Raw genomic sequence first — 26840 nt, 5'->3', positions numbered from 1 at the left:
ATGGCAATGTATAGAAAAGTTGTTGATTTTTAATGTCGATTTTATATCTTGCCATTTTGCTGAATTCTATTCTTAGTTATAGTAATTTTTCATTTGATTGTCTTGAATTTTCTATCATTTCCTGAGTAAATAATAGCAGTTTGTCTTTTACTTTTCAATGTTTAAACCACTTAATATGGTTTTACTTATTTAATTCCATTGGCTAAGCTAGAGTACCAGTGGCAGTGGGCATTCTTGTTTTGTTCCTGATCTTAAAGACAATATTTCTAATAAGTATTATGCTTGCTATATTTTGGGGTAGATACCCCTTATCAAATTAAGGAAGCTTCTTTTTGTTCTTTGTTTTCACACACACACATACACACACTTACATTATATATACATATATAATCACATTTGAGTCTTTGGGCATCTATTGAAATTATTTCTCTCCTAAATCATATGACTAAGTTAGTGAATTACATTGGTTGTTCACCATTAAAAATCTATCTTTTGCATTCCAGGGATAAATCTTACCTGATCATAGTGCATTATTCTTTTAATTGATTGCTATTTAGTGATTTGCATCCATCTTTGTATGTGAGAGAGGATATAGTTTTCTTTCCTTATGTAGTCTTGTTTGAAGTTTTTAGAAAGCTTATGGCATATTCTTTTTTTTTTTGAGAGTCCAGCGGCTTTTATTAGTTTTGTCTCCTATGCCATGAATTCACAGGGAATAGGTTCCAGCAGCTCAAGGTCCTGTCCTTTGCTTCTCACAAAGTGTGCCATGCCTGTTACGCCAGGAATTCATAGGGAACAGGTCGTCCCAGCACCTCAGGCTCCTTCTCACTGCTTCTCACAAAGTGTGAGGCACCTATTACGCCATGAGTTCATAGGGAATAGGTTCCAGCAGCTCGGGCTCCTTTCCGTTTGTTCTCACAAAGTGTGCTTCTCTGGGTGGAGCAGGCTGGCGCTTCAGTTGAACCCAGGTACCTTTCTCTTTGGCTTCCTTCTTTTTCTGATCATTTTCCTTCACATGTTTCAGGAAGCTGTCTCGGCTCTTAGAGTGCTTAATGTGTTCAATACGCACATTAATCCTCTTGGCAAGAATCTTGCCCTTAACTTGTTTGTTTACAACAATTCCAACAGCATGCTGGGTAACATTATAGACTCTTCCAGTTTTGCCATGGTAACATTTGTGGGGCATGCCTTTTTGAACAGTACCCATTCCCTTGATGTCCACAATATCACCTTTCTTGTAGATTCGCATGTATGTGGCCAAAGGAACAACTCCATGTTTTCTAAAAGGCCTAGAGAACATGTATCGCGTGCCTCTCCTCTTTCCCTTTGTGTTCGTCATTTTGGCAAATTACTGGAAGATGGCGGCTCCCTATGGCACATTCTTAAGAGGCTTGGTGGCTTCTCATATTTTTCCATGCTTGTTTGTTTAAAATATAAATTTCCATTTTTTTAAAGAGTTGGTAAAAGTTGCCTATAAAATTTTGTAGACCTGATAATTTTTTTGGTTGGGGGGGGTTATATATCTGAATATTATTTCAAGTTTTCTGCACCTTTGTTGTATTGATTTAATTTTCTTCTACTTTTTTCTGATAGCGTAAAAATCATAAATTGTATTTGTGTTTTTCTAGTAAATCCTATTCAATTTTTAGCACATATAACTAAATATATTTTCTATTAATATCCAGAATTAATCAGTGTCTCTATGTTCATTAAACAAAACCAAAATCTTTATATGCTGCAATTCCATCCCATTCCAATTCCCCCCATATTGACATAATTTAGAATTCTAGTTCTATATTGTTATTTTAAAAATTACTGTTGTTTAAAAAATCAACACTTATCTAGGGTTAATAATGTAATTTAATGGATTTTTTGTTCACTATGGCTTCTTAGAACTTCCTTATTACTATATTTATTTTTATTTTGGCTGACACAATTATATCAAAGAATTATTGTAGGTGGTAAACTTTCTAGTTTCTTCATGTTTTATCTTCATACTTGAATGATAGTTTGGTTGGGTATCAAATGACAGGCTTAACGTTTTTTTTTTCTTGTTCCTTTTATTTCATTCATCAAAGAGTTATCAAAGAGATTCTGTAGGAGATTCTATTTTTCTTTCCCAAGATTTTAGCATTTCTATCCTTTATTCTTAGTTTTCTAAAATGTTAATATAATATCTAGCTGTGGATTTTTATTTAAATTTATCTTACTCAGAACTTGGTTGGTCCTTAAACAGTGACTAATGTATATATTAGTTTCTTTCTATTCCCGCTAATATCTCTTTTAGTAATTCCAATTAGGTGGATGATGGAATACTTGGCTTTATTTTACATGATTCTTAATTTTTATTTTATACTTTATATCCTTTCATCACTTTTTATTGCATTCTAGAAGAAATTTTTGGCTTAATATTACAGTCAAGCAATTTGCTCTTTGTGTTCATTCTGTTATTTGACCTACTTATTGAGTATTTAAAAGATAAAAATTTTAATAACTGTACTTTCTAATTGACTATTTTCTATGGATTTAATATTCCCTCAAATATTTCTGTGGATATGAGTTGTAATTATTCTAAAGTCCTATTCTAACTTCTATATTAATTTTGGTTCCCAGGTATAAGTTCTTCATGTTTTAAAAACGAAGAACTCTGTTATATCTCTTTTTAATAGTATTGGCTTTCCTCCAATGCTGAGTGATTCCTGAATGTTCATCCTTGTAGCTGAGACTCCTTATTAGGCTCTCTGTTCTATGTGCCTCCGCAGGCTGCTTAGAGGGAGGGGCAGGGTTTGCTGCCACAACTTGTATTTCAGTCTGTTTCGAGAATGTATGGGAGGGGCACACCAATAGCCCTGAGTTAAGCATTATATGGGATATCCATGTAACAGACACCCTTGTAAACTCTTAATTAATATTCTGACATAAAAAAAATACACTTAAGCCATTCTTCAGATTTGCAAAAAAAGAAAAAAAAAAAAGAGAGAGTGTATAGGAAGGATGAGAATGCCACTGGGCAGGGTATCTAAGAGGCCCAAGCTTCTGGTGGGAGAGGAGTTGTCTCATTCCTATAGGTGGTTCCAACCATCCAGGGCATCCAGGGCATTCAGGATGCCACTTTGTTTCTCTAACTCAAGCTTCCACGTTCATAGCTCTCAGCTGGAGACAACTCCTGTTGCTGCTCTTTGATTCACAATGTAGCCTATGTTGGTGGAGGGAAAGTTCATGGTTCAACCTTGCTGTTCCTGCTGCTGTCCTCTAATAATCACACTGTCTGTTGTCCCCTGCCCTCCTGTCCTTTGATTCCATTCCCAACACTTTTTGCAGCACTTTCCTATTCTTTTTTTGATTTGTGGTTTTAAATCATCCTTATAACATCATTTACTTTCTGACTTCCAGTGTCTTCTCAAAGTTCATGGTCCTCCAAAGCTTGATAATGTTCTCCGATTATATGAATTTCAAAAAAACTCCTTTCTAAAAATTCAGTGGTTTCCAGGGGAAGAGGAGACTACAATCTATTTTCATTCTACCACCTTGAAATGGAAACCAGAGTGTAACCTTCAACACCCTGGGAGGACATTTTGAAAATGAGTTTAACAGACCAGTTTGCAGGACTGCCATTGATGATTGAGTATGTTGTTCACTGTAGGAAGGCATCCGGCTGAGGAGGCAGGTGAGCACTGAGATCGAGCTCACTATTTCTCACCTTGCTGTGTGTCCTCACAGAGAAAAGCAACCACCAGGCAGGAAGGGCCCTTTTTTTAAATTTACACAAGGATGTCCTGTGGGTCAACAGTGGCCCTGGTCATCTGAGCTTTGAAATACCATTATGTATAATGACGGTTCCATAGGCATGTGCCTATATCAAAACTCATCAAATTATTCACTCGAAATATGCATAGTTTCTTGTATATCAACTATACCTCAATAAAGTTGGAAAACTAAGTGAAAAAGTCAAAGAAATTATATTATGCAAGTATTGAAATATGTAAAGTATGTTGTTGGATTTAGAGGGTAAATTTTGAAGGTTTCATATTTTATAATTGGTTGAGATAATATAAAAGCTTTACCTCTGCTGACAAAGTAACAATAATTCTAAAAGAAGACATATTCATGAACCACGGAAAGCATAGTTAATAGGAAACAGTAACTAGCTGTTAATCATCTTTTCTGAGAAACATAGTGGTATAGTTAACAACCTGCCTTGGGTATCTTAGGAAAAGCCGTAGGTAGAGGCAGAGAGATGAACTAGAGCTGTGCTGTCCAGTACAGTAATCACTAGCTACATGTGGCTATTTAAATTTAAACTAATTAACATAACATAAAATAAAATAGAAATTCAGTTCTTCAATCCTACTAGCTGCATTTCAAGTGTTCACTAGCTCCATGTGACTAGTGGCTACTTAACAGATATCACAGATGAGACCATTTCTAGCATCACAGAAAGCTCTGTGGGACAGCACTGACCTAGTTGATCTCTTAATTTAGGTCCTTTACATACCAATAGTTTTATCTCTGTAGATTACTATATCAAATATAATTCCAGATTTTAATTGTCAGAAAGTCTAACAGGAAGATGGAGTACAGATACATACTGAATATAGAATAGGTACTTGGTAATTGATAAAATTGTTGATGAATGGATACATGAATGAAGACTAGCAGTGAATTCCCACTATTTGATAAACCCCTGCATTCATTCATCCATTCGTAATTCAACAAATATTTATCGAGTGCCTACCATATGCCAGGTATTGCTTTAGATGCTTGGGATATATCCACCAGTAAGCAGACAAAGATTACTTCCCTAGTGGAGCTTACATTCTGGGGGTGGGGGAGATACTGTAATTAATACACATAATAAATAAGTTTTAAATATCTTAAGTTTTAAGATGATAAATGCTATGAAAAATAAAAAGTAAAGCAAGGTAAGAGGAATCAGGAGTGCTGGATGTTTGTAGGGAAATAAGGATTATAATTTTAAATAGGATAGTCAGGCTGTGCCTTGCAGAGCAGGTAACATTTGAGTAAAGACATGAAAGAGGTGAGGGGTAAGCTGTATGAATTTCTGGGAAAAGAGTAGTCTAGGCAGAGAGCACAGCCTGGGTAGGCCTAAGCCAGGGACGTGCTTGGGTGCTCAAGGAACAGAGGGATGGCTGGTGTGGCTGGAGCTGATAAGCAAGGGGGAGAGTAGCTGTGGAAGAGATCTGACATGCGACAGATGGGCACATCCAGTGGAGTCGTAAAGGCCATTGTAAGAACTTTGACATTTTTACTCTTCTTGAGAGGGTTTGGAGCAGCAAAGGAACATGATCTGACTTAAGTTTTTTTATTGTTGTTATAGCACAACTTATATATTTCAAATGGACAAAAAAACTAGTATCATTTGCAGTACCTTAAGATAAATTGCCTTTGAATGGGAGCGTCCTTTCCAGTACTTTGAGGTCTATAAGACATATCTAGAAAATTTACTACCATGGAAAATGAAGACCATTTATATTAAGTGGGAGGGAAGGAGAAAGGCCCGTGGTTTTTCTTTTAGATTAACTGCTGTAACACCATCTTTCAGGTGGCTGAAGGAGTTTCCTATGTTTTTAGACATCATTAGGCACCAAAGCTCTTGCAGGACAACTTTAATGCTATAGGAATACTGCCATTTTGCTAGCCCTAATATGGCTCCTGGGTCTCCACTCCATTAGAACTATTAACTTTATTCATATTAATTTTTGTTACAAATCTTACAAAAGGTGGGTACTTCTGGGTATTTACGTCCACATTCTATTTTAAGGCCATATATTAGATTTTCTTAAATTGTTCTCAGAGGCCCAATTATCATCTCTGTCCATCTTGCAAGTGTCATGTCTTCATCATCTTCTAGACCCCAGATAACCGTGCCATCTCCTCCTCCTTTCTGGTCACCTCTGTGTTCTTTCAATGGTCAGAAGTTGCAAGGGACTTTTACTGCCAAGCTTGTGGTGGCTCCCAGACTCAAGTTTTAAAAGGCGCAGTCTAGCTCCTGTGTTAAGTAGACATGGTAGTGGGCTGGAAGACCTGTTAGAGGCTGTTGCAATATCCAGGGAGAAGATGATGGTGATCAGATTCAGGGTGGTAGCAATGTTGTGCTGAAAAGTGGATAGATTCTAGGTATATTTTCTATGTACAACTATAAGATTTCTGGATGAATTGGATGTGGATGTCAGAGAAAGGGAATAATCAGAGTTTCAGCCTACCAACTGAAAGGATGGAGTCAGCATTGGTGGGATTGGGGAAGGCTGCAGGAGGAGCAGTTTGAGGGTAAGACCAGAAGTTGAGTTTTGGACATGTTAAGTTTGAGATGTCTATTAAAGATAAAAGCAGAGAAGTTGAATAGGCTGCTGGATATGCAAGTGCAGATTAGGGAGAACAAAATAGGATGAAAATAGTATTATTGATAGGTAAGCAAATATATTCTCTGTTAATCAACTGCAAGTCTTTGTACATCAGGTTTGTATTTGTTGGCTGTGAGGTAAAAATATCATCATTTTGATCTTAGTATAAGCTAGGAGACCTGTTCATAAATTTTGCTTTGCAAACATTTACAAAATGTTCAGGCATTAATTTTGGCTTTAAAAAAGGAAATATTTCTTGCAAGCATGGATGTTGAGTGTGCAGGTTTTTTCTGTGATTTTTGCAGAAAGCTCTTTAATGTTTTTTGTTAATATTAATATCAATACTGTGTTAGGACATACACTGGTATTAAACTTCCTCCTACCCCCATAATATTTTTAGCAGTTAAACACAGAGTACTATAATTTAAATATATTTCATTTACCACTGCAGCATAAATAATTTCCTTTTAGTCATAGGAAAGAAAATCTTGATGTTAATTTAAAAGAATGAAATAATGAAATGTAAGTACTTGAGCATCAGGCCTTGAGTCTCATAAAAACAAGTTAATCAAAATTGTGGAGCATTATAGTCTTACACGGATGACATCAAGGGTCTGATGTCTTGGATTCGTAAGGGCAGACATGGAACAGTCCAACATCTGTGCCAGAATGACCTCTGTGAAGCATAATATTTCCTTTTAAATATTTAGACATCATGATAGTTTTCCATGGTTTTAATTCATACAGCACGGATTTTTTTTTAACGCTGCAGAAACATAGCAATTCTTTCAGCTGTCCTCTCCTTTCTCTACCTTGTTTTTAACCCTGTTAACTCTTACTGTGAACAATGAAATTAGCACCTCTTTCAGAAATATTACCATTTTCAAACATCTCTGGATAAGGAAATATAGTAATAAGGAAAAAGTTCACCGACTCTGAGTTAGGGTCATGGAATCTAGAGGAATTAATATGAATAAAATAAGATAAGAAACATTAGATATCTTATTCTAAGTTTAACTTATATTACTTTTAACTGTAATTCTTTTACTATATTCTCTCCTGTTAAGGCTTTCTGGCTGTTTTCTAGGTCAAATATACTATGTGGTCCATGCTATGCAAAGGACCCTTAGTTTATGATACCCAGAAAACTGTTTTGGAAGTTTCAGAGGAATCACATGAGTTAACATAGGAAACTCATTCAGTCTGTTTATTTTAGGCTGATTTGCTTTCTTAATTGAGTAATCCAAAACTCGGTATTTATGTAAAAGAAAAGATATTTTGCTATGTTTATACTTGGACATAATTAGCTAGTTATTTTTCTTTCTTTTTATTCTCATCACCACCACACACACAGAGACACACACACACAAACACACACGCAGATGCGCACACAGACACACAGTAACCAGTTAAAATAGCACAAGATAATTCAACGATTTAGTTGCTTATTCTATATATTGAATGTTAAGTGCTAAGAAGTGTTTATGTTGAATAAATGAATTTTTTCCTTTCCATGAGATTAAAATTTAGAAAAAGGAAGTATGGGATATGTAGGGGGCACAACAGTGAGTTTTCATTGTGCCCTGAGAACAGCAATTCTAAGATACACACATGCCCTGAGACATGGTACTGAATGCAGACTCCGGCCCTGGCCTTACGGCCCCTTGCTCACAGGTATATCCTTTTCTTAGTGATCTAATTTGTTTATTCTCTACTAACAGCCAAATATTAATATTTTAACTTCATATTTCTTATATATAGTGTGCTCATTTTTTATTTTGTGGCCATCGTGAAGATCTCAAGTATAGATGAAGTCCTGTGACAGTGAAGAATAAACAAATGTCTGAGTAGCCACAGTCTTTGACCCCCATTCCCCTACCACAGACTTTCTCTCGTTCACCTAAACTGCTCTTGGGCCACTGTGGTCCTGATAGGAGTAGTGGAGGAGTGGAGATGATAGGAAAGTGATTTCTTTGGAACGAGTAAAGGGATGGGGGCTGCTTGTGCAGAATGACCCATCTCTGCATCCCAGAGAGCCAAGAGGTACCAGGGGAGTAAACATAGAGTGGGCAGTGGCTTGGCTTGAGTTCGAGGCAGAATTTTTTAGAGTTTAGAGTTGAGGAGGAGGCCGAGTGCAGTGGCTTATGTCTGTAATCCTAGCACTTAGGGAGGCCAAGGCGGGAGCATCGCTTGAGGCCAAGAGTTCAAGTTTACAGTGAGCTATGATCAAACCACTGCACTCCAGCCTGGATGACAGAGTGAGACCCTGTCTCTAAAGAATAAATAAATGAATAAATGAATAGGGTGAGAGAGGAAAGAGATTTTTTTTGAAGCAGCTGTTGTGCATAGCTATATTTATATTTATGTATATACATACATGAGATTTAATCCATAAGACTTAATAAGATTTAATTTTGTTTGTAATTCTTTTTGGTTATGAGCAGGATTTATAGTCATGTGGTGCACACCGGGATGGGCACACTAGTTGTTTACAGCTGTTATCTGTTCTGATTGGGTCAGTCCCTTCTGTTCGGCCACTGACCCTGCCATTCTAGCCGTGTGGCCCATCCCCTGGGATTTTCTGGGCCTCTCTCACCACAGGGGGCCACAGAACCTCACTTTAGCACTATAGCTGACATCCATTCTTATTGCTTCTTAACTATTTAAAATATCGTCTCTGATTGTGGTATATCTAGAGCTGGGCCCTAAAGAGATGAGATACTTAGAAAGGGCAGGTCCATGTGGGCTTCACACTTGGTAGGGGAAGAAAGAGAAATGGTAGAAAGTGTAGAAACAAATATGGGGCATGAAAAAGGAGCAGGGAGAGTGTGGGAAGAGAATTAAGACACACTGCTGGAGACAGGCACTGGGAACCAGCATATCCTACATCTGGGTGGTCCCTGGGCAGCCACACCTTTGCCCAAGCCCTTATCCCCACCTTAAAGTTCTTGTAGGTGCCTTTGAGAAAATAATTCCTTTTGCCCCATACGAACACTGTGAAGCCTGTCCTTGTTCCTGCTGAGCACCTATGTTGCATGTACATGCTTTACCCTTGTTAAAGTGGTGCTCAGTAAGAATTTTTGAATGTTTTGTATGTCTAGGCATAGTGCATAGAATCTGGAGACCACCTAATTTATCACCCTCATTTTTGAGTGAGAGAATAAAAGGAGTCTAAACAAATTAAATAATTGCCTTATGTCCCTCAGATCCGGGGATAATGCTCCTCCTAAACTGTGGGTCTCAAGCTGTAAGTTTCCTGAAGGAAATTATGTTACAAATCAGGACAAACTTCTGAATTGGTTCTGTGCTTTTAGTACAATGAACTTTGGTTTTTTCTTTATGAAAATTTAGAAAAATATTCCTAATATTATGTTGAGTGAAAAATCCATATGACCCCGTTAAAAAAAATATATACATATATATATAAACATAATTTTAGGCAAGGAAAAAATTCTATGTCTAAGCCAATATGGTGTCATGAGAGGCAGTAACAGAATAGACTCCGAAGCCTAACCTGCTTGGGCTCAAATTCTAGCAGAGAAATATTTAACACATTCCTTGGCTTCCCTGTGTCATAGATTCCTCATCTGTAAAATGGGAATAATGCACCATCTTATAGGGTAGATCTGATAGTTATGCAAGTTGATTTAGCTTAGAGCAATGCCCACACATAGCAGGGCTGCATATGTTAATTATTGTTATTATCATAATTTTTTGTGGGCTGAGGTTTTCTACGGCTTAGATTTAAAGTGTAGGAGAGACTCGATTTCTTTTGACTCAGATTTGGTGAGACGATTTGTACAAAAGTGAAAGGTCAGTTAGAGAGCAAGGTCTGGGGGGGTTTATTACAGTAAACAGTAAACCCTATATGAGTTATGTACCCACATAACTCATAACATGTTTGCCACAGAAAAATTTGAAAGTACTAAATATTTCTTCATAAATCAGCTTGTTTGAGCCAGTTCTATTTTTATCAGCATATCTTATCTCTCTTATAAACAAATCATGTCCACCAAAGCTGGGAAAAAAATGCTAACAAATATTCTAATTCAACAGATTTTTTTTTGTAACACTCAGAAAAGCTCAGTCTTTTAAAGTATCTGTTGGCCAAAATTGCCTTGGTTATCTTCTGCGATAAGATGCACAAAACCACATAATTGGGACTGGGGCTCACATTGGACTATCAGAAATAGAGGATGAATTCCTATTTCCAAAAGGAGAACTTTCTACCTCAGTATTAAATCAAGCCTCAGTGGCAAATGAAAATCATTATTAGTAATTCTGACAATTATTTTCATTCTAAGATGACTGAAATTCCTAGATATTTACTTTGTAAAATAGTTTATTGATCCTGAATTCTAAACTACAGAAATGATTTGAAATCCAACATTACTCCTAGGTAAAATCCAGTCTAAAATGTGATAGACTTTCCCCCAAACAATATTTAGATTATTTTAAAAAATATGTTAATGTATTTATTTAATGTATTTAAAATATGTTAATGTACATATAATGTCTTTAAGTCATCAAAAAAGTGTATAAGAGCTGAGTTCCTTTAGAATAGCAGAAAGGCGACTTTCACCTAAGGGTGCTACTAAATTCTGGGGAGAATATCTTTATCCTTTTTTAGTCTTCACACATTTGCTGAGACTTAGCAAAGATACCTTGGGGGTTCTAGTTAGCTTGATGGGGCCTCATACTTCCTGAAGAAGGTTGCAGTTGTGGAGACCACACCAAATACTTGAAGGCGTCGCAACCAAAGTGTCCTTAGACATGCTCCAACTGACTGGGCTGGGGAGATTTTTTGTTGTCTTTTAGGTGAAGAGCTAATGGCAGAAGGAATTCTGGGGACTCCTAATCACAGGATCATTGCTATCTCTATCAGCTATGTTGGGGTCTAAGTGCTTTCCCAAATAAAATGAAAATTAGAGCCAGGAGTCAGTAGCATTTCTTTTCTCAAAATAACATTTGATTTGAATTACTTATAATTATTTAACTTACTTGAAGGGATTACTGTAAATATTTAGGAAAGTTGGTTCCCAGGAAACACATAAGTGACTTGAGGTTTCTGAAAATTATCTTCCAATCTTTGTATCAGGCATGGTAAGAGCATTGTAAATGGTAAAGTCTTATTTCTTTTGAAAATTTTACAATGATTGAATGCTAGGGCTAAGGGGACTGAGAATGAAGTGGGAAACTCTTTTCCAACATCTCCAAAAGAATATGCCCTTCCTAAATTCGTTTTTATGTTTTATGCAAAAATTCTTTTAGAAGGGTGAGTACCTCCTTAGTTAGATAATGTGGTTAAAGCAATTATTACTCTTTAGTCCAGTCCTGCCAAAAATTCATACTAGTAATTAATAACATGCTGAATGAATATTTTGAAAACTGCATTTGAAAAAACTCCACTCATAATTAAAAAATATATTTCAGTAAGCAGTGGCAGAGAATCATTGCAGACACTCACAGAAAAGAAGCAATAAAAATTGGTCTGTTAAAATAAAACCAAGCAGGATCAGAGACAGTGTATAGTGTCATTAGATTCTTAGGTCATTAGATTATCTTGGCTAGCTCTTAACTTAGATGAGCCATGTTGCTTGCTTTGGGGCCTCCAAGCAAACCGTACGTGGCAAGAATTGACGTATGAATACATTTTCAGTACACCACTTCGTGTTATTCCACAGGCCTCTGACATTTGGCTGTCTCCCAAATAATCTCTAGTAGGTTTCATCAATGCCTTCATTTTCCTTTTGTAATGCTTAATAACTTCGTTGGGTGGTTTTTATTTAAGCAAGTTTCTCACATCCAGGAGCAGGGTGATCCTTAAATAAGGAAAGTTAGGCTCTCCCAAAGACTCAAACAATGTATCCTTGTAGGTCAGAGAAAAAGCAGGAGTAGAACAGAGTAGACATAATCGGAGCTCATGCCAAGCCAGCATTTTCACTCTTCCCTTCCTTCCTTTCCTATAAATAAAATTAGGAGTGGAGAAAAAGATTTGGAAAAATATTTGAACAAAAATTTTATCCCAAACCCTATACCTTCTTTTCTTCCCAGCCAGAGGCCACCCAGGGGCTTGATTGATGTCTTCTATTGGAGAAGTCTGAAGGAATCCACTTTTGGATAGCTTAAGTGTATCTGCTTTAGTAGGTAATATTTCCAGGCCACACAGAAATGGAACCAGTTTTCTGGGTTTGCCTCTAAGTTGACCAACTTTGAAATTAATTAGCTATGAGGCTTAGAGCAAGCCACTTTAACTCCTCCATGCCTTCTGTTCCCCTCTAGTAAAAAGAAGAGGGCAGATTGAATGTTTTCAAAGGCCATTCTAGATCAGGACTTCTCAATTTCAACATTATTGACATTGTGGACTGGATTATTCTTTGTTGTGGTGGTCTTTCGTAGATCTTGTGGAATATTTAAAGCATCCTTGGCCTCTACTTGTTAGATGCAGTAGCATCCTCCCTAGTTTTGACACCCGAAAATGTCTCTAGTTATGGCCAAATGTCCCCTGGGGATAGTTTGCAACATAAAATACAGGATACCCACTTGAATTTGTATGTCAGATTAAGAATGACTAATTTTATTGTATAGGTTTGTTTGAAATATTTAACAGGGCATATACTAAAAGTTTATTTGTTCTTTATCTGAAATTCAGATTTAACTGAGCATCTTGAATACTTATTTGCTAAATCTGGGAGCCTTATTGGTGGTAGTGGGGGGGGGGGTGTGTGTGGTGCAAAATCGCTCTCTCCTCCACCACAGTGAAAACCGTTGTCCTAGGTAAAAATTTTAAGGAAGACATGGTTCTGTTCTCCCTGGAGTTTTCCAAATTAGAATAATTATAAGGATAGGACAGACTTCCATTAGAACAGGTTTTTGAGGATGTTTCTATTTTATTTTGCCTTCATAGAAATATTAATATCTTTCCAAAAAAGAATATTTTCAACGTTGTTAGGATAGAGGTGTTAGATAATGACCATTCATTTTAGCCACTGCTGATTTCCCTCTGGGAAGACTAAGCATGTGCTGATAACATTGACAAAACAGGAGAGAGAGAGAGAGAGAGAGAGAGAGAGAGAGAGAGAGAGAGAATTATTTTTAAAAAGTACCAGATTGAACTTATTTTGAATTCCATATTGGAGTAGGGTGAAGGATAATCTTTTCAGTGCTTAGGGCATTTTGAGTTTTTTTTTTTTTTTTTTGAGACAGAGTCTCACTCTGTTGCCGGGGCTAGAGTGAGTGCTGTGGTGTCAGCCTAGCTCACAGCAACCTCAAACTTCTGGGCTCAAGGGATCCTTCTGCCTCAGCCTCCCGAGTAGCTGGGACTACAGGCATGAGCCACCATGCCTGGCTAATTTTTTCTATGTATTTTTAGTTGTCTGACTAATTTCTTTCTATTTTTAGTAGAGACGGGGGTCTCGCTCTTGCTCCGGCTGGTTTCGAACTCCTGAGCTCAAACGATCTGCCCGCCTCGGCCTCCCAGAGTGCTAGGATTACAGGCGTGAGCCACCGCGCCCGGCCCATTTTGAGTTTTTAACCCTGTTCCAATTTTAGGACATTTTACCCCACGTCAGCTATAACGGAAAGTGGAGGGATTGCCACAGGTAGCTGACTCCTTCTTCCTTCTACTCTAACCTCTTGAGAAATTACATATAAAGAGCAGAGTACTGTAAAGAAGTGTGCATGTGGAGAAATGGATGATAAAATGAAACAGTTTTAGGTTATGTCTTTGTATTGTTCCAAAATTGACACACTGATTTTTCAACCTGAGCCAGACTCACTGATGAACTTAGGATCTGGCATTTTTTTTTTCCATTGGGACTTCCTGTCTTCATGAAAGCAGAGGGCTTGAAGATTCAGCATAAAGATGATGGCATCTTGGGATATTGAAACTGGCAAAATATGGCAGTGATAACTGTAAGCCTTGAGTACTCATAGGTACTAAAGGATAGAAATTATTTTATCGCTGTCTTGATAAAGGTTTTTTTCAATGCTTCCTATAGGCAGGAAATTAAACTCTGAAGGAAGACTGAACAGCATAAAATTATTCCTCTCTTTTACAAACTTCCCAGGCATTTAGGGTAAGAATACGTGCAGACAGGGAAAAAGTAGCAAAGAGAGTATCAGATAAAGCATGAATAATTTTTTTGCACAGGTATGTCTGAAATATTGAATGAAAAATACTTATATTAAAAACTTATTTGTTCTTTATCTGAGATTCAGATTTAACTGACCTATATATTGATTTGCTAAATCTGACAAATAAATATAGGCTAAAATATATGCTATATGTGAAAAGATTGTTCACACATTTGGTGTTCTAAGAGTTCATAGGAGATCCTGCTTCTTTCTAGTATAAGGTGTCTCAATTTCAGCATTGTTGACATTTTAGCCTGGATAAATCTTTATTGTGTGGCGGGGGGCCGTCCTGTGCACCATAAAATGTTTAGCAGCATCTCCAGCTTTTACTCATAGATGCCATTAGAACCCTCTACCCCTTTGTGACAACCAAAAGTGCCTCCAGACATTGTCAAATGTCCCCTGTGGAGGAAAATCTCCCTGGTTGAGAACTACTGGTCTATTAGTGTGTGGGGAGACTTCCTTAGAAGAGATAGCATTTGAGAGGGGCCAGGAATATGGGTGAGATTTGGAAAGAAGAGGTAGTGAGAGGGGGAGCATATAAGGTGAGGGAAATGGCATGAATAAGATGCCAACGTAGGAAAGGTGAGTGTAAGTTTGGGGTATAGTAGACAGATAAGTTTAATTATGTGGTTATTGTCCATATGGGAAATAGTAGGATTGTAAAGTTCTTTAAGAAATAGAGCGTATTTTGTTACTCTGCCTATGTTGGCAGCATATTGTCTTGACTTTAGTAGCTGTTTAGTAATTAATTGGTACTTTGATTTGAAAGGTAAATGTATCAAGATGAGGAAGCCTTGAATGAAAGTCTAAGAGGTGAAACTTTTTCTGATGGGCAATGAAGAGCCCTTAAAAGTTTCTTGAGCAAGGAAATGACATGATCTTGAGAAAGTCAAGCTGTTCTGAGGTCAATTTTCTCATTGATGAGAGAAAGGAGTTGGAATTGAGAGTAGGAATAGCAACCACCTTAAAAAAAATCTTTTTCTTTCACAATTTATAATGCACCTTTGCCTGAATTTTCTAATTTGGTTGCTCCTGAAATCCAACATTAATTACATATAAAATTTTTTTCTTTAGTCATTTTTATTCCCAACTGACATTGGTGCTAGGACATTGCTGTAGAAATGAGCTTTGAATACATTTCATGCTATGAAAAAAAAAAAACCCACAATTTATTTTTTTCATCCCTCAAGATGTGATGTCATCTTCGGGCCTGGGCAACTGGTTCTCCTCCTGGGCAAAGTGGCATTCTGTCCTGGGCAGGGAGGGGCATTTAAACCTGGGCTTCTTTCTGTGTCTGGGATCGGGGTTAAAAGCATTTCCTCTTGCTTCCTCAAATGAATAAGTGGCACTGTACAAGCATTAAAAGAGCTGTCTGTCGTATGAATTTGGCATTGTCCCCTCCACAATCTCTTGAAAGTCTGTTTGTGGTGACACAGGATTAGTCCTTGACCACTCTGTTCTTTCCACCCGCAAAGGGGCCAGACAGCTTTCTTTCTAATGTGCCCACCTCTTAGATGCTCTTTCTATTTACTGCAGGATCTGATCTTGTCCTGTGGACAAGTTACATAATTTTGGTTGTTATGAGGTAATGCACAACTCTTCTTTTTCTTCCCCTACCCCCGCAAAGCAAACATCTCTCATTCCTTGGATTTCTCAATGTCTGACTGATGTTGGGACAAAGATGAATAAATTAATCGATCCAACAAAAATGGAATGGGTAATTAGGAGAAAACTCAACTATGGCTAAAATGCGTTTCTGCTAATTAGAAACACTGACAAACTAAAAATTATCAATGTGCACTCCATCTGGTCATCATGAAATCAACCCTATTGTAGAAATATTTCTCATAAGAAGAAAAGACATTGCGCTTCATGGAATCCAGCTAAATTTCCAGAGTCCATAATTTTAGTTAGGAGTGTTCCATATAGTTATTCGTTGTTATTACTGTTTGTGGTAGGCAGAATGGACCCCCAAAGATGTCCACACCTTAATCTGTGGCTCACATGAGTATGTTATGTTACATGGCAAAAGAGGCTTTGCAGATGTGATTAAGGTTATGGACCTGAAAATGGGGAGATTATCTTGAACAATGCAGGTGGGCCTGATCTAATCCCATGCATCCTTAAAAGCAGAGAATTTTATCCAGCTGGAAGCAAGAGAGATGCAGCAAAAGGAGAAGTCAGAGAGATTTCAAACATGAGAAGGATTCAATGCATTGTTGCTGATATTGAAATGTTGGGGTTTATGTATGAGGATCAAGGAAGAGGACTTTAGAGGGTAAGATCCTCTCAGCTAATACCAGAAAGAAACAGAGACCACAGTCCTACACCTACAAGGAATTGATTTCTGCTAACAACCGAGTGAGCTTAGACACAGATTCTTTCTCAGAGCCCCCCAGTAAGGAACACAGCCCTGCAACACCTTGATTACATCCTTGTGAGCCCCTAAGCAGAAGAACCAACTGAACTACACTGTACTTGGATTTTTGACCCACAGAAACTGTGAGATAATAAATGGATGTTGTTTTAAGCCACAAAATTTATGGTAATTTGTCATGGCAGCAACGGAAAACTAGCACAATGTTCTTTGTCATTGTTTCTGTCTTCATTACTGTCACCACCATTGTCATAACTTATTTTGTATTTGCATCGCATATGATGTGACACCAAATATCAGCCTCTGCCACTAGATTTTAACCTCTTGAGGGCAGAGGTTTTTTTCCTCTCCTTTTTAAAAATTTCACCTATATATCCTTAGCACCTCAAACAGTGCCTGGCATACACTATGTGCTCAATAAATATTTCTTGAATGACTCAATAGGGCTACAAAAGAATTTTCAATATTATCCCTTCCCTAATGGAGTTTTAAAATCCAGTTGGGGCATCAAAGTCTCAATGTAAAAAAAGAATCCCCAAAACAGGACGATACAGTTTAAGTTACGCGCCAAATGAGAGGTATAGACAATACATACTCTAGGTTTCTAGGGGGATAGAGGTTGCAGTGGGTTGAGATAGATTTCATGAAGGAGATAGGCCTCTTGGGTAAGAAGATGACTTAAGGAAGCAAAGCAAAAGGGAGAAGGTCAGGATAAAGAGAGACAGCCCCAAAGCTGTACAGGGTAATCCAAGATGACCAGCTGATGTGTGTACTAGTCTTGACTTGAGTGTCTTGATGAGACTGCAGCACTTGCCTTGCTGAGAATTATGGTTGCAATTTATAGTATATAACATCTACCATTAGGGGCCAGGGTTTCAGTTATCAATATTCTTTAACAGTTCTTTCATTCTTCTGTTTCTTTCTGTCATAAAAATATGACACCTTCATATTGAATCATGTCATCACTTACTTATTTTTTATTTATTTATTTTGTATTTCAGACTATTACAGGGATACAAACATTTTGATTACATAAATTGTGTTCACTGTAGACTACTTGGGATACAGAATAGTATACACTATAAGTATACAGAAAAAATCATATACAATTTCACCATGCATAAAAGTCTATTGAATAATTTGATGTATTTTCCAAGTTTTGTCTTTCTGAATATCTTGGACATTATATTCACAAAATTAGCATTACAGTGATACAGTTTTACAACTAATTCTTATTTTTGTGTAATTTCCCATCAAATGAATAAACTATAACTTATTTAATAATTCTTTTATTGGTCATCTAAGTTGTTTCCAATATTATTGAATTTGAAATCCAATGCCATTATTAAAACACTGGTAAAAGTCCTTATCAGTAAATTTCTGATTGCATCATTGATTATATGTTAAGGATAAAGTCCCAGAAATTGGGATTATTGGGTCCAAATGAATGACTATTTTTGAGGTTCTTTATCAATTTGTCAAATTACTTTACAGAAAGAAAAGGAGGAATTTGTTTTCCATACTACCTGGTATCAATTGACATTTCTGTGAGTCGTGTATGAGAGTCCTTATCTCACCATGTCTTTACAAGCATTTAGTTTTGTAACTCTTTGTTAATGATATTATATTGTTCTTGCACTATAAATTTCACTAATTTTTCTAAGTACAACTTTGTACATGTATGAGGTTAAATATATTATCATGTTAGAGTAGAAATTTATCTTCTTTGTGAACCACATATTGATACCCTTTGCCTATTAGTGTTTTGTATTGATTTAGAAGAGTTCTTTTTATAGTATCATTAATTATTGGTATTTTGGTTATTATATTAATGCTTAATTATAAGTATGTTGACACATATTTGTACATACTACTTACATATTATGTTTCCAGTTTGTAGCTTGCCTTTGAATTTTGTTTATCACATTTATACAGATCAACATTTCAAAGCAGAACCTCAGCCTAAACATCATGGCAAGTCAATGGCTTATGGTTTTGAAACTGTTCTGGAACATGTGGTTTCCTCCCACTCCCTGCCACCCAACCCTATTCCTGCAGCCCCAACATGAAATGAGAAGTCCACAGCATTTGGACTTATGTCACTTCCAAAGTGGGGCAAATTGATTACATTACTTATATCAACTAATTCCTGACTTCAAGAGATGTCCTATAAATATTTTGTGATTGTTTAATAAGCCCACCAATAAATTCTCTTTTAGAATAATCGGATATATTAATTTGGTACTCAGAATTATGTATATTTTAACCAGAAGTAATAGTTTCTAACTGGTTATTATATTACTGAGTGCAATTCCAGATTCCATTGATTATTTTGAATAAGTCATAAAGACTCATAACTTAAACACTTAAAGTTTAAGTTAGATATAAGCTGGGAGTAAATGTCTCAGAATTTTTTTCCACAGTAGCCAAATAAACATCATTATTTTTTTAATTTATTTCCTGCAATGTTCTACTCTTGTTCAAGTTTAATCAGCTTGTTTTTAGCCAGGCTAATTAGGCATTTATTTTTAAAGAGGTTAATTTGAAATCTCATTTATACAGTAGTAGCACATAAGAATTAATTACATTTCATTCTAACAGAATTGAGAGCAAAAATGCCAAACACATATCCTGTGAACAGGAACTCTGATCGACTAGCGGAGGCAGCTGGAGTGATGTGTTGAGAAGGATTCTGAGAATGTATTCGGGCTCAGCAGGCAAAGGATGCCACCGCTAATTAGTGATGTAGGAAGAGCGTGTGACAAAATGCATGTTATGTGTTTACTGCCCAAGTTAAAGTAAATGTAATTAATTTGAAAGTTCAAATACAAACAGTAATTTCAAACTTATTTAGTCTCTGGTAAGCTACCTTTGAAGCAAAATTACAAAGACTTCTTTCTCCTCATTTATCTGGAAGATGTTATTCTATTTCTAGGGAATAGCTCTCTGTAAAAATAGTTAAATATTTTTACGAATTATTTTTACCTTTTCCTACTTGAAAAATGCCAATGAAGAATTCCCTTTCTTCCATATTGACACCTGGTTTGATTTTTCAAGAGCTCAATCTTCAAAGAATAGGAAAACAGGCCTGACTTTGCATTTGCGATGACCTCTGGGTGTGTTTAAGTTTTTAAATACAGTTTACTTTTAAGATGAAGATTTAGTATCTGTAGCCTCACCTGGATATTTAGCTGAGGGCACACTAGAAAGATCTTGAGCCATAGTTGAAAAATAAAGATCTTTTCAAAGTTTCCTTGATCAAAACCCCACACACCTGGAATGCAAAAATAACTTCAGTTCCTTTTAGTCTTTATCATTAGCTTTCAAAATTCACTATTATTTATTCCATAGACAACTAGCCTCCATCTTTCATTCTGTCTTATGAATGTCGAAAATCTCAGTTTGGTAAAGTAAATTTCATGTCTACAAACCCAGTGAGCAAAATGCTGATCTCCTCTCCTCCACAGATGGTCAGTGGACTCCCAAGGCTCCCTGCGCAGTTTCCCTTACGCGACCTTGACCTTATCCAAAGTTCTTCTGAGATTTAAAAAATCAGTTCTTGGCTCAAGCTAACATGTGCGATGAGCCACAGTTTTCATTGAAAATGCTTCCTACCAACTAAAAACAAAGGAAGAGGATAAATGTATATTACAAGCAATTTTCAGGGAATTAACTTTTAAGCTTTACTGCCGGTGTTTCTTGTAGGAAAAAAAAAGGAAAAAGAATTCTTTAGGTAGGGCGCAGTGGTTCATGCCTATAATGTTAGCACTTTTGGAAGCCAAGGTGGGAGGATTGCTCGAGGCCAAGAGTTCGAGACCAGCCTAGTCAAGATAGCAAGATCCTGTCTCTACAAAAGATAGAAAAATTAGCCAGGTGTGGTGGCACATGCCTGTGGTCTCAGCTACTCAAGAGCCTGAGGCAGGCAGATCACTTGAGCCCAGGAGTTTGAAACTGCAGTGAGCTGTGAAGAACCCGCTGTGTCTCAAAGAAAAAAAAAAAAAAGAATTCTTAAAAGAAATAAAAATCTATGTTTATAGCTATTTTCTCTCTTTTCTCCCTACCTACATTCAATCTTTGTTTTAGCTAAAAATATGTATAAACTCTTAATACTGCACAAGTTTGTAGACTTGTTCATACCGACTTTGTGCCTCAATCATTTCTTTTTTGATTTTGACTTAACATCTCCTCTGAATAATACATTACTTTTTTGGAGACAAGTTGTCTCCTCTCTGAGGTTTGGTGACTTCATTTGATATGACATCAATGTTAACCAAGGAATTGAACATTGAATATTAAAAATCCAAAGGGAAGGTGTTTTAATGACTGGGCAGACTCTTGGCATTAGCTTTTTAGAAGCAACTGGCACAGTTAGCCAGTCTAGGAAATGTGCCACATTGTGTGTAAAGAATCTGAGTCCCCAGATTATAGCACTGGTAGAATATTGTGCACCCGGTTTGCATTTGCTAGGGAACGTCATCCTTGGCTCAAATGCATTGAAAGAGTCATCATCTTCCCAGGTGAACTGGGGCAAACCAAGGTTTAGTCTCCTTTTATTGCCAGGGAGAGATTGATGGTTGTGGGTAGAAACTATGCAAAAGTTGGCAGGTCTAGCTTCCTTGAGCTTTCAGGTTTGTCCAAGTGAAAGCTAAGGGGTGTGAACCCAGGTAAATGAAATGTTTACCACTAAAGAAGCCACCATGGATTTGAAACCACTGAGATGCGTAGCACATTGAAAGGGAGCATGCCATTCTATACAGCCACACTTTTCTCTGTGAATGACTGTGAAACGCAGGTTAGCTCATTTAAGTTTTGGGCTAAACATGCAAGAGGGAGATTTTTACCAAGATGAGTAGTGGTTACATCCACAGCATTCAGTTAATAAGAAACACAGTTATGTCACTGTAGAGAATTTGGGCTTTGCCTTGCTTAGTAAAAGAGTTTGTCATATTTTAAAATGATTGCAGCTGCAAACACTACCTCTCCATATTGGTTAGCAGAGTACATGCCTTTGGCTATGAAAAGAAAGATCTGAATGGTGAATGGAACAACGGGGCTGATTTATTCTCATGAGAATCTAATTATATTGATAGCTTCAGAAAATGGAAATTTTGTGATTTTTGAAAATTGGGTGATTATAAGTAAAAATTTCCTAATTTAAGTTTTTATCTCCTTAATCTCTGTGTGATGATATATTTGAAATTAGTTCTCAAAGTAGTCTGTGGCATGGCTAGCCCATAAATTTCACAACAAATATGCTATGAAATACTTGGAAAGTTTCACATTTGTAAAGTTTCACATTTGTATGGTAAGATCATATAGGTGAGATCAGATAGTTTTGTTGTTGTTGTTTTTTCTTGTACTTTAATGGTTGCAAATGTTATTGTTAATAGGTATTATTAAGCACAAACAGATGGGCTACCCCAAAGGAATAAATGAAGAAAGCAAAATGTAGTAAACAAGTTGTACAAAAATATATTATTAATTAGTTGCAGTGATAATAAGAACAGTCTTATGACGTTGCAGAATGGAATCTACAAATATATAGGCTATAAGAACTCAGCAGTTTCATTTTTCAATATTTAACAGATATTGTGTTGCCTACAATGTGCTAGGCACTATATTAGGTGCTGGGAGTAAAAAAAATTAAAAAATGTGGTTCCAGCTTTTAAGCAGCTCACATATAGGCAAATAAACATGGTAGCTGCCATATTTGCATGTGAACGACGCCCAGGGAGAGTGAAGAAAGCAGCAGCTAAGTTTTCCTAAGGAAACCAGGGAAGAGAAAGTAATGTCTGAGTTGAGACTTGAAAGAAGAGTGGGACTAGTAGTGTTGGGAGGAGAAGGAGAGAAGCAGAGGTCTAGAGGCTTTGAGAAGGTGGTGTCCTCGTCAGGGAACAGAGATCAGTAGAACATGGTTGAAGTACAGGATTCTTTGAGGGGAAGGGTGGGAAGAGAATGTAAAAAGCTTCACAAAACTAGATCATGTAGGATATATAGTTTATTTTGGGAAATGACAAATGACTTAGGAATCTTGAGCAGAGAATTGACACAAAAATACTTTTGTGTTAAACATATTTTTCCGAGAGCCCTGAAGAGTGTGAGTTGGAGGGGCTTCCCTTGGGGTGGAGTGGTTATTGCAGAGGTGGGAGAAGTGTGGGTGCAGGTAGGGGTGGAGGTCAGGCTGCATAGACCACTACAGTTCCATTTCCATCTTGTCTCAGCCTCAAACTGATGCTAGACTGAAAGTCGAGGGCACAACCTTTACGCTGGCATGATTCTCCTTAATCAGTTGCAAGTTCTGAGATGATAGAAGTAACATTTACACAATTACAGGTAAAATTTTCAATAAAATAAACTCCAAGGGGGTTATACATTATTTTAATTATCTGAAATTTTATCACCTAAAATATTGTTGGACTAGAACATACAAATTTTTTTTCCTGCAAATATACATATACCCAGCAGTGTGTGCAAGTCAAATTTAATTTAAAAATGAAAATTTTAAAGTTTGGATAAATCTGTACAGGTCACATACTGGGACAGGTCAATTTAAGCTCCATTATTAATAAAGCAGTCTTGTGTCTGAAGGGTGTGGCTGAGGAAATGAGCTAGTGGGTCGCAACTGTAGATGAATCACAGAGCAGTTTGAAATGGGGGAGACACCCATGATAGAAACTCCTGTGAGGTCCAGTGTGGGCTCGTTTGTGGCTGTTGTATGAATGAGAAGTAAACACAGCATGAGCTCTCTGTTAAATTGATTGTTTGTATTCAATAAGAATAGCCAATGGTAGACTATGTACTTAGCAAGTGCAATAAGCAGAATCAAAGCTTACTGTAAATCAGATATTGATAGCTGGTTTCAACCAGGAGTGGAGAATATGAGAACCAGAGATACTCAAAGAACACTGTTTTCTTTGAATTGGCTCAATCTCATTTTGGAATCCAACCTGTTGAGTGTTAACTGAGCAAAGTGTTTCTGAAAATTAGAGGCAAAAAGTTGTTTTTTTTTGATGAGATTAATGTTGAATTTGGAAGAAAATAATCAGCATGTTAATTTTGACTTAGAGTGGATTGGCCATCACAGAATTATATTTGAGTCATTATCTTCACCATCATTTGCCTTTATGGTTACCTCTACCTCTTATTAAGTATTTTCTACATGCATGGCACTGTGCTAAGTAGTCACTACTCACTATTTCATTTTGTCCCCACAAAGCTCAAATGGTTGTCAGTTATTATTATCCCCATATTCAATTAAAGTTGAGGCTTAGAGAGGTTAAATGGCCCTTTTGCAATATGGCTCAACCAAATGTTAAAATGTTAGAGCTGAAAGAAAACTTAGAGGTAATCTATTTTACCAAATACTTAGACGCCTAAGCAGTCAGGCAGATAACATAACATCAGGGGTCCATGCTTTATCTAAGGGGGACAACTGCTATTCAGTTTCTAACCTTTGTTGCTACATGAAAATGTAGGCCCAGTGTTCCCAATTTTATAATTTTTAAACAAAAATAAAAAATCAGGATTTAAATATGAAATTTTCCAACATAGAAAACATACTGGGCAAATAGGATATGTCCACAGGCTGGATATGGCCAATGGGTAACCAATTTGCAAAAATCATGTTATATTATAAGTTACCAAAATATTTCTTTAAGCTTTTCAGAAAGAGTTTAAAAAATTTTCAGTATTTAAAAATTGTTTACTTCCTTGATATATTTTATTAAAAATTGATTGATACTTGTAATGCTAATGCTTTTGACATAACATTTGTAAATATGTTTTTTTCTTTCTGCTGATTGCTTTAGCTCAGTGATTTTATAAAGAGCTTTAAACAAATAGTATAATTTGGAGAATAAAATTTCTAAAGAAAAAAGATCTATGAGTTGACTTTTTATTTTTGTTTAATAGATATTTCAGGAGCAGAATGAATTCTAACTGCAAATTTTCTAATACTCTTCATTTTTCATTTGATCTAAAAATTGGAGGAATAAGTTAGGGAATTATTTTCCCAAACAATTAACAAACTTTCAACTTTCACTCCAAGCTTTTTCACTGTGGACCTTAATTATAGGGTTATTCCATAGCTTAACTTTGAACATTCTCTCCCTTCTTTGTTTCCTCTCTAATGGTAAACAGATGGCCCTTGTGAGAACTCCTTGGTCCTCCATTCATTAGCAAGGGTGTTAAGGAAGCAGGAAGGGGCTACTCCACTGATAACACTGGCTTGGCATCCTGCATGTCTGCAGACTGGATTTATGTGGATGAGTATTTTGGGAAGGAACATAAGAGAAATGGGGTTAGAGGAAGCTTCACCCTTCTCTCATACCCATTTCATAAGAGAAGTCAGTAGAGTCAGAGACTACAGTGGGGGCTTTTCCCAGTGGGTCCTCACCCATGTGGTCTCATGGAATCATGTGATCCTTGATCGCAAGAAGCCAATTTTGCCGGCCATTCCACGTCGTAGATGGGTCTTAGTATTACCCTGTTACTGATTGCGTGGCTTTTAGTAGTACAAATGTGAACATACTGTGCACTGGTTCAAATGTGTGGTATCTCTAACACAGTTTTATTTTGAGTAGGGGTCCTCAATGACCTTTTTGGAAGAGAATGACGGTTGCTTTTTAGGACATTATACTCAAAGGCTAGGATTGTGCATAAATATTTCTAACTTCGTTTTAGTATCCTATTGTAAATTGATCATCGATTTATTTATCTAAATCCTTTCAAACCTGAGCTGCTTGACTCATCCCAAGAGGTGAATATAATTCATTTGTTCTATAGTGTTAAAAATAGTTTCCCTTTCATTGTCCTGTGTCTGCCCTCCTGCATACTTGAAGGCCTTCTACTTATGTTTGTACACTATAACTGTTGTTCTGCACTTTAAGAGATAGGGAATGTGGGTTTGCATACTCCAGTTGTGACCATATTTGCTTACTATCCATTTAACTTTTTCTCAGAACTTTTATTGGCTTAGATTTCCTCCTCTCAACAAACTGGGGGATTGCTATAATGTAGAATCTCTGTGTTAACACAGAGGGGAGAATTCAGAGATCTGGAGACATTTCATTAGAGGTTATTTGGGGAGAATGGAACATTGGCCTATCAAATTGGTCAGCAGCCTGTTTGTAACCCCTGTCTCTGGCAGAATTTAGTCTTTCCCATTGGAGTCATTCAAAATTTATCTAGTTTCTTAACCTTTTAGTCACATTTTGGCTTTCCCGATTTCTCTGTAATTTCTCAGAAATCCAGTGAATTCTTCATTTTAATAAAGAGCCCATGAGTAGAATCTTGCTTCTACTAGCTACATTCCAATATTCTAGGCCTTATGATTCTGAGCACTTTTGAGAGATCAGTCCACATTTTTTATATTCTTCAATGTATTTGAGCCAGAATGGGGCTTTCTTTTCTAGGAGATCAAGTAGAATATGCTGATGTCCACTACATTTTCCCATACCCTGCCTTTTTTTCCCCCTTTTAGCCTAATCCAATTACACAAAGATATATTGCTTGCACATTATGTGTAAGCCCTATGCTAATTGCTGCAGGGGTTACAAAAACAAATTAGACAGTCTTTCCCCTTAAGCAATTTATGATCTTGTGGGATGAAAGAAATGGTAAGTACACCAAAGCTGTAATAGGCACACAAAAATAAACATAATTTCTGTTTGCATTTTTGTATTTTACTTGGGTTAAATTTATCTAAAGCTTTCTAATCAAAGCCCTGTAGAATAAAGGAGGACAAGAAGAAAAAAAGCAAAATCCGCAACCTGAATATATTCATCAGTTGTGAATAGGATTGTTCCAAAGTGTGAACTCCAGATGTTGGATTTATACTATAGCTCAGTGAATGACAAAAATCATATTCATAGTACTATATCTTCTATAGCTTCACTATTTATACATACCCTATGAGGAAGCATTAACCTTCTTTGACTAATATTTCCAGCCCAAAAGGCTCC

At 36.7% G+C, this 26840-nt stretch overlaps 1 protein-coding gene and 2 pseudogenes across 3 annotated transcripts in view; 1 reads left to right on the top strand and 2 right to left on the bottom strand.

Annotated features, from left to right (window-relative positions):
- Positions 1-26840, top strand: part of FILIP1 (filamin A interacting protein 1) — a 181891-nt gene that overhangs the window by 34895 nt on the left and 120156 nt on the right. The window lies entirely within an intron of this gene.
- On the bottom strand, positions 819-1368 carry LOC105811792 (annotated as a pseudogene). The gene has a single exon (XR_001137564.1). The product of XR_001137564.1 is annotated as a 60S ribosomal protein L21 pseudogene (transcript).
- Positions 5538-20100, bottom strand: LOC105811761 (annotated as a pseudogene).

Source organism: Propithecus coquereli, unplaced genomic scaffold, assembly GCF_000956105.1.
Source record: "Propithecus coquereli isolate 6110/MARCELLA unplaced genomic scaffold, Pcoq_1.0 Scaffold24, whole genome shotgun sequence".
Lineage (NCBI taxonomy): Eukaryota > Metazoa > Chordata > Mammalia > Primates > Indriidae > Propithecus > Propithecus coquereli.
The sequence above is the reverse complement of the archived record's forward strand: the minus strand, read 5'-3'. Positions and strand labels throughout refer to the sequence as shown.